The sequence below is a fragment of the Papaver somniferum genome, chromosome 7 (assembly GCF_003573695.1).
Source record: "Papaver somniferum cultivar HN1 chromosome 7, ASM357369v1, whole genome shotgun sequence".
NCBI classification, from domain to species: domain Eukaryota; kingdom Viridiplantae; phylum Streptophyta; class Magnoliopsida; order Ranunculales; family Papaveraceae; genus Papaver; species Papaver somniferum.
Genome location: NC_039364.1, coordinates 2,609,272 through 2,618,005, shown reverse-complemented (window position 1 = coordinate 2,618,005; position 8,734 = coordinate 2,609,272).

The following is an 8,734-nucleotide window of genomic DNA, read 5'->3' as shown; positions in this document are numbered from 1 at the left end:
AATTGCCAGGTAGGAATAAATTGTATTAAGTTTCCCTGCATGCCTCCTGGCATTTAACTGTATTAACCTTCCTTGCATGCCCCCTGGCCATGCCCTGCATGCCTCCTGGCATTAAACTGTATTAACCTTCCCTGCATGCCTACTGTATTAACCTTCCCTGCATGCGTAAGCGAGCAAACTGTCCATGGTCGCGAGTTTTGGCGGGATGGATCAAAAGGTGGCCATGACTACGAAGATTGGCTGGCTGCGATCATGATCTTTGACATGGGGAGTGTGGTGGAACGACCCTTTGCAGGAAGGAGTGGTGTTGAAGCGGCTTCAGCTCTTGGAGAGGACGTTGAAACTTAAGGATACAAATGCTGCTTCGGATCCTGGAGCAGCTTATGGAGATAACGCTGAAGCGGAGCGGCTGCTGGAGCGAACGTTGAAGCGGAGCGGCTGCTGAAGCGAACGTTGAAGCGGAGCCGCTGCTGGAGAACGTTGAAGCGGAGCCACTTCTGGAGAGAACGTCGAAACGGCACCTTGAAACTCTCAGAGCCTTGACGGTTACAATGTTGAAGTCGGAGACTGCATCACTCAGCGTTCTGTCAAACTCGACATCCCTCAAGTGAACAGTGGTTAGGAGTCCCCAGTTTCATCTATCGATCGTGCTTTCCAGGAGAAGTTGGGGTTTGGGAACGGCTTCCCTGGCTGGAAACAACTGCTTTTCTGATGCAGTGCGGTTGAAGGATGCAAATATGTCTTGACGCTACGCCTTGGAGAAATATAGAATCTCACATAACTGTTTCATCATAGACTGCACGATTTTGTGGGCGAAGTCCCCAGAAATCATGCATCTCCTAACGGGAAGAGGATCTCTATGAATTCAGGAGGGTTGCTGATTTCCTTTGCCTCGATTTTGGAGAAGTCGTTCCTGATCTTTACGTGTGATGAAATTGGATTGCTGATTCCCTTTTACTGGCGTTCAATAGAAACGCAATCCCCTTCATCTATAAACACACGTCTTGCTGAAGTGCCTGCGCCGGATGTTAAAAGTATTCCTTGTCAGCTCCCTCTTGGGTTGACGTGACTCTTATGGTGGCCGCTTCGTCAGTGTCTTGAGGAAATAGGTATCTCTTTCCGAGATATAAACACGTCTGTCTGAGCCTTACGAGTACCTTTTGTCTTTCCATCAAATCAACAGTGGTAAAAGGAGGTCGGCTTATTCCGGCTCGTCCAGTATCTTTCCCTGATGATGGAGTAGCAGCGTCTCTGGTGACGGTTGGAGCTGTCATACTTGAAGAAACGTTGGGGTGGCGGAAGCGGCTCTGGTTCTGGTGATCGTAGGTGTATCATGCAGATATGGCGCGGTTTTGATCACGGAGTGCTGGAGCCATGGCGTTGTTTTGAAGGGTGAGGATGGCGCTGCTTTGGCTGGTTGTGGAGCGGAAAAGTGTTGTAGTATTAATTTTGCGGTAAATAAGAATTCGTTGCTCGGACTTGAAAAGATTTTTAAAACAAAAATATATACAAAATTTGTCACAGGAGCAAGAGACACTGGGACTCAGGATTCCACCATTAATCATTCACATGATTCATATATTTATTCCAAATAGTTATAGCTCAAATAATAAGGACTCTCATTATTGCCAAGGTAGATTTTTAGAAGATTAACTGTAAATCGAAAGCATGGCATATCAAAAGCACTATGACCAAGCATAAACCATCAAATGAAATGACAATCAATTAAGAAAAATCATAAAACGATTAATAAAAAGTGCAAGTAGTCAAAAAGAATTAAATGTAATTATCATATGCGTGAAATATGGCTTCCTCCATCATCCCAGTATTGGGGTTTAGCTACTCATATTAATCATGTTCTCAAAATACATTTTTATAGCTCAAAAAGTTGATTAAAAGATGAGAAAATGCTAAAACAAAGATTCGCAACAGTTATAAGCGTTACAATTGTGATGTATAAAACAAAACTGAAGTGTAGTAAAGAACGATACAACCTTAGTGCTGTAAACAGCGACACAACTGAACTGCTGCGGGTACTGTTGAAGAACGACGCTTCTGGAGCGTCAGTTCTTCATCTTCTTCCTCTTCGAGCGCAGCAGCAGCAGCAGGAGAGATTTCTCCCCTTCGCTTCTCTCGGCTCCAAAACTTCCCCAAACTCTTCATCCCCTTTCTAGGACACCCAGGGAACCTATTTATACCCAACAGCGACAAGAAATCACGCTCATTAACTCTCCATGATCCTCCATTACTCGGTGTTAAAAGAAAATATTTTCCGAATATTTTCTTCCCTGAAATGATTCTCCACGCGTAAACAACTTCTCATACTCCCTTATTTAGCTTCTACACGCATCTTCAATGACTAAGTGTCATTCAAACACGAGCAGCACACATCAAACTTGCTGAAAATCCGTGAATATCATTTTCAAACCCGTGTTTCCCTGATTTATTCCACGTGATTATCCAGCCAAATTCAGTCGAAACAATCACCCATACCAGCTCTGTTATGATATATTACATGTTTCCACAAAGTTTCAGCGATTGAATCGCACAAAATCACATCCAAATGCAATCGAGAAAATCTGCTAGTGAAGAGCAAATATTTTCCCGCCAAAATATTTTTTTGAATTTGTGAAGAAGGTCACCCCTTATCCAGTGGTCGCCCCCTTATCCGTTGCTGGAGTCCGAATAACACATGTCCCTTGGGGTGCCTTTAGTAATTTTTCTGGGTTCCTCCGGTGCATTTCTGGAGTGTCTTTAGTACTCTATCCTAGGGTGTAAAACACCACTTTTCGAGCCAATTTCGCCGCAAGAGCTTATTTTTCCAAAAACATCTACAAAAACATAAAATAACACAATAAGTATTTAATCGAGTCTAACAATACAGAACATTGAGAACAAGATAGACACATAAATGCGTCTATCAAATACCCCAAACTTATTATTTGCTAGTCCTCGAGCAAAACTAATAAAAAATAAATAAAACCGAGTTAATCTCGGGAGGGTTTACCAGAGGTGTGCCCACAAAAACATTACTACAGACCCTAGCTATCTATGCAGAACCTTGGAAGGCACTACAGAATCTCCTTGGTTGGCATACTTATTGACTACAGGAGGAATTACCCTGATGCGAAATTCCAATTGTTGTACACGAGTTTGCACTCAAGCATACTAAAATTCATATAAAGTGACAGAGCTCTACTCAGATAGTTTCTGGACATCATAAACCGGAGTCAACCAGTCACATGGATAGATTAAGAAGATGGATGTAGAGAAAAATGTGGATGATGTTGACTAAGGGAACCTATCCTAATGGACTGAGATACTGGTCTGGACTAATATCAACACACTGGAAAATACAAGGGAACCAGTGGTCGATAATCCTAACTCTAGGTCAACTCAGCTGGCATATACAAGGGTACCAGTGGTCGACTTTATTGTATTATTCCGGTTGGTCTCGTGGTCTGGTCTCAATTTTTTTTTTTCATCTCAGTCACTCTATTTCACCCTAGTAATGGTAAAAAGAAAAAAAAGAAGTGATCAGGATTCTTTCGATGTTTCCATCACGAGGATATGGTGAAACTACCATGTTTTCTTTTTCTAACACCTGAGCTCTGTGCTTTTATGAATAGACTCTTTAAATGTTTCCATCTAATCAGATTGGTTCCTCAAATCCTACAACCAAAATGCTTCCATCCACTTAGATTAGTTAGTTCCAACCTTAATAATCATAAATTTCTAGTCTCTAGAGATTATTTATTGCAACTAAGAACTTTCTCCCATACCCCCAAACTTAAATCTAACATTGTCCTCAATGTTCTAAAGATGAAATTAAAAGCATGAACAAGGATAAACTGTTACCAATGAAGCAAAAGAGATAAGGAAAGATATTACCGTGTCACATGAATATTGGGTTACCTCCCAAGAAGTGCTAAGTTTAAAGTCTTCAGCCAGACTAAGCAAGGATTAGTCACCACGTAGAATCATAAAGTAGTATCCGGAATAACTGTGGGTCGTCTGGATCAAAAAGTGTTACCCACAAGAAGAGGAAAGTGCAACAGACCCAGAAGATACCGAACATACCCTTGCTTAAGACAACTACATCTAGTTGTGGTTCAGGTTCAGGCTCTATAAAAGGGTCTAAATAAGAAGTTTTCCTGGAATGGATTTCCTCAAAGGATTTCTTAAGATCAGACTGAAGAGTCTGGAAGTACTCAAGTAAGAACTTAGAAGCGCATAATAAAAGCCTGAATAATTGGGGATCCTCTAAGTCAATCAGATTTGACTCACACAGCTGGCCACAATGAAAGAGATGGTCTTCCTTAAGAAAATGTGTCGACCCTAATATCCTAAAGTAATTAGGTTTAGTCTCAAAACTTAATAACCGACACATCTGAAAATCATATGTTCCCACAATTGGTTGAAAAGTTTTTGGTGGGAAAACAAAGTCAATCTTGGTATCATAGCCTGGGTTAACCACATCAACCATAGGATGGGTTTCTAACAACTGAGCTTCTCTATGGATATCATTAGGTTCGGAAAAATGTGTATGAAGATAATCTTGTAAGATGGTTCAGGCACAAATGTCAAGTCCTACAGGAGGGAACTTCCTAACAGTTAAAGCACACGAAGAATGATAATCACCTCCAAACTTAGAGTTTTCTGTGTCTCTAGAAAGACTAGTCACAACTTCCCTAATTTCTAGGTCATCAAATTCCTGGAAATGGTCAATTGATTCTTCTAAGTCAGGTTCATCCTCACTCATCTCTACGATTTCATCTTCTTCGTCTAAGACTATTGTTTCTAAATCGCTAGACTTTAAAAAATTATTCTCTGAATAAACTCGTTCCTCTAAATCATTATCGGCTTTGTAAACAGGAAATACGACATCGTCTAAAACGAGGGTATCTCTTGTCAAATCCTCGTCCTTTTGAATAGGTGAATAATTATTAAAATTATTTGGATTTGAACTAGAAATAATATTATCATTGTAAAGCTCAATTGGAGTAACCATTTCCTGATCACTATTCCTACATAAGTATGATTCTCCATCAACACTATCCTCATCATAATAACATGAAAAAGATCGAACCTCATCAAAACAAGTAGTGCTACCAATTCTAACCTTGTTATCTTGATTATGTAAATAACTATCTTCATTCTCAAGGGTATTATTGGATACACTATATTGGCAATTCAAGTAATTTCGAGCAATTCTTTCGTTCGTCTCAGCTATCCGCTTGAGGTTTTTTGGATCTCCTAACGGAACTGGATCTCCCGGGTGCAATTCCGAGTTTTGTGGGAAGCGTCGCCGTGATCGCGAGAAGTCCACAGTCACTCCTTGTCGTGTGATAGCTGATAATTGAGCCATTGATTCGCGAGGGGATTTTTTTTTTGCTTCTACCATCTTGAGATCGGCGTTTGAAAGATGAAATCAGGAATTGAAAGTTGATATTGTAACCGAGAGATTAATCTCCCACTATGGTCGCCAATTGTTTGAGGGTGAAAACAGTTTCTGCTGATTTTGGTAATTTCGAGTGTGTGGGTGAGAAACGAGTCTATACCCTAAACAATATACTGCAAGGGAGTACTTTGATTCGAGAGATCAATCTGTATAAATCCGGCCTAAACCAAGAAATGGTCGTTCCAGACTTGCTTCGGTCACAAAGTGAAGGAGAAGGGTTGGTCTAGGGAGGGAAGAGAAGAGAGTGTTGAGACCAGAATAGTTGATTCAGGAAGAGTAGTTGTTTGACGACTTGTATCAAAAAGTGGAAAGCTAACAGATGGGAAAGCTAACAAGTGATTTCTGAGTATTGTATTCTCCTGACCAAAACTTGTTGTTTGGTGGAAATAGGTGAGACCTATTTATACAAGTCGCAACGAAACCTACCCTGGTCTCGTAAGAATTTGGAACGGTTTGAGTAAATGGAAGGAAACGGTAACGGGTAACGCCTGGAATTGATGTTTCCATAATGAAGGAAACGTTTCACCATTACTCCTTGTATTTACTAACCGCCTCATTCTTATGACACTGTCTCGTAACGGGCGTAGTGTACGCCGCACGCTGTAAACCGCCAAACCAATACCCTAATGAGCATCTCCCAGTTTGTGACATGTGTTGATGTCTCGAGTGTTTTCGTGGAAAACATGTAGCATGTTAATGTTGTTTGGCAAGTTGAGCTAGGGAGACTTGCCGGCTCGGTGGTGACCCTCGACGGTCGAGATTTTGCATCTTGAGAGGAAGGGTAGACGTTGATTATTGCAACCCTTCGTTTGGCATCCAGCGGAATGAAAGCATGGACGACATGGCTTTGGCATAGTTTAGGCGTGGCCAAGCTAGGATTTTGGCATAGTTTAGGCGCGACCAAAAACTTGGGTTTGGCGTTGGGCAAAGGTTGCCGCGCGTTAGCTGGCAACCTTGGACGGCTAAGACCTGCACTTCAGATGGAAGGGTGGTCGTTGATAATTGCAACACTTCGTTTTGGCAGCCAGCGGCATGAAGGAATGGCCGGCATGGCTTTGGCACGGTTTAGGCATGGCCAAACCTGGATTTTGGCATAGTTTAGGCGCGGCCAAGCTAGGATTTTGGCGTAGTTTAGGCGCAGCCAAAAACTAGGGTTTGGCGTTGGGCCAGAGGTTGCCGCGCGTTAGATGGCGACCTTGGACGGCTAAGATCTGCATCTTATATGGAAGGGTGGCCGTTGATTGTTGCAACCCTTCGTTTTGGCAGCCAACGACATGAAGGAATGGCCGGCATGGCTTTGGCACGGTTTAGGCGTGGCCAAACCTGGATTTTGGCATAGTTTAGGCGCGGCCAAAAACTAGGGTTTTGGCATAGTTTGGGCGCGACCAAAATTAGGGCTTGGCGTTGAGCCAAAGGTTGCCGCGCATTAGCTGGCGACCTTGGACGGCCAAGATCTGCATCTCAGATGGAAGGGTGGCCGTTGATTGTTGCAATCCTTCGTTTTGGCAGCCAGCAACATGAAGGAATGGCCGGCATGGCTTTGGAACGGTTAAGGCGTGGCCAAACCTGGATTTTCGCATAGTTTAGGCGTGGCCAAAAACTAGGGTTTTGGCATAGTTTAGGCGCGGCCAAAATTAGGGCTTGGCGTTGGGCCAAAGGTTTCCGCGCGTTAGCTTGCGACCTTGGATGGCTAAGATCTGCATATCCGATGGAAGGGTGGCCGTTGATTGCGGAAACCCTTCGTTTTGGCAGCTAGCGTCATGAAGGAATGGCCGTCATGGCTTTGGCACGGTTTAGGCATGGCCAAACCTGGATTTTGACATAGTTTAGGCGCGACCAAAAGCTAGGTTTTGACATAGTTTGCACGCGACCAAAATTAGGGCTTGGTGTCGGGCCTAAGGTTGCCGCATGTTAGCTGGCGACCTTGTACGACCAAGATCTGCATCTCAGATGGAAGGGTGGCCGTTGATTGTTGCAATCCTTCGTTTTGGAAGCCAGCAACATGAAGGAATGGCCGGCATGGCTTTGGAACGGTTAAGGCGTGGCCAAACCTGGATTTTCGCATAGTTTAGGCGTGGCCAAAAACTAGGGTTTTGGCATAGTTTAGGCGCGGCCAAAATTAGGGCTTGGCGTTGGGCCAAAGGTTGCCGCGCGTTAGCTTGCGACCTTGGATGGCTAAGATCTGCATATCCGATGGAAGGGTGGCCGTTGATTGCGGAAACCCTTCGTTTTGGCAGCTAGCGTCATGAAGGAATGGCCGTCATGGCTTTGGCACGGTTTAGGCATGGCCAAACCTGGATTTTGACATAGTTTAGGCGCGGCCAAAAGCTAGGTTTCGACATAGTTTGCGCGCGACCAAAATTAGGGCTTGGTGTCGGGCCTAAGGTTGCCGCATGTTAGCTGGCGACCTTGGACGGCTAAGATCTGCATCTCAGATGGAAGGGTAGTCGTTGATTGTCGCAACCCTTCGTTTGGAAGCCAACGACATGTGGTAGGGCCGACATGGTTTTGGCACAGTGGTGCGGCTGACATGGTTAACGTGCCTTGGCGCGGAGATGTGGCTGGCGCGGCATGCCATTGGCACATGTGGCATGGTTGGCATGCGTTGGCGTGGAGATATGGCTAGCACAGCATGTCATTGGCACATGTGGTGCGGTTGGCATGGTTGGCATGCCGTGGCGCGGATATGTGGTTGGCACGACATGCCATTGGCACATGTGGTGCGCCTGGCATGCCTTGGCACGGGAGATGTGGCTGGCACGGCATGCCATTGGCACATGTGGTGAGGCTGGCACAGTTGGCATGCCTTGGCGCGGAGATGTGGCTGGCATGACTTTCCATTGGGACATGTGGTGCGGCTGACATGGTTGGCATGCCTTGGCGCGGAGATGTGGCTGGCACGGCATGCCATTGGCACATGTGGTGCGGCTGGCATGGTTGGCATGCCTTGGCGCGGAGATGTGGCTGGCATGACTTTCCATTGAGACATGTGGTGCGGCTGGCATGGTTGGCATGCCTTGGCGCGGAGATGTGGAATTAGAGTTTAGCGTGTTGAAACCCTATTTAAATATGCGGTATGTGTGATTGGCACGCTTGGCTAGCATGCGCGGCTGACATGTGCGGAGATGATGCCAGCCAGTACTAAGTGTTCTGTCGTGGAGTATAGCACACACATATATATATATATAAAGGTACCCCGGTAATTTTACGTAGGCGTGTTTGAATGGTTCAATAAATGTGTTAGTGGTGGTAGTGGCGTCATGTCAGATGCAA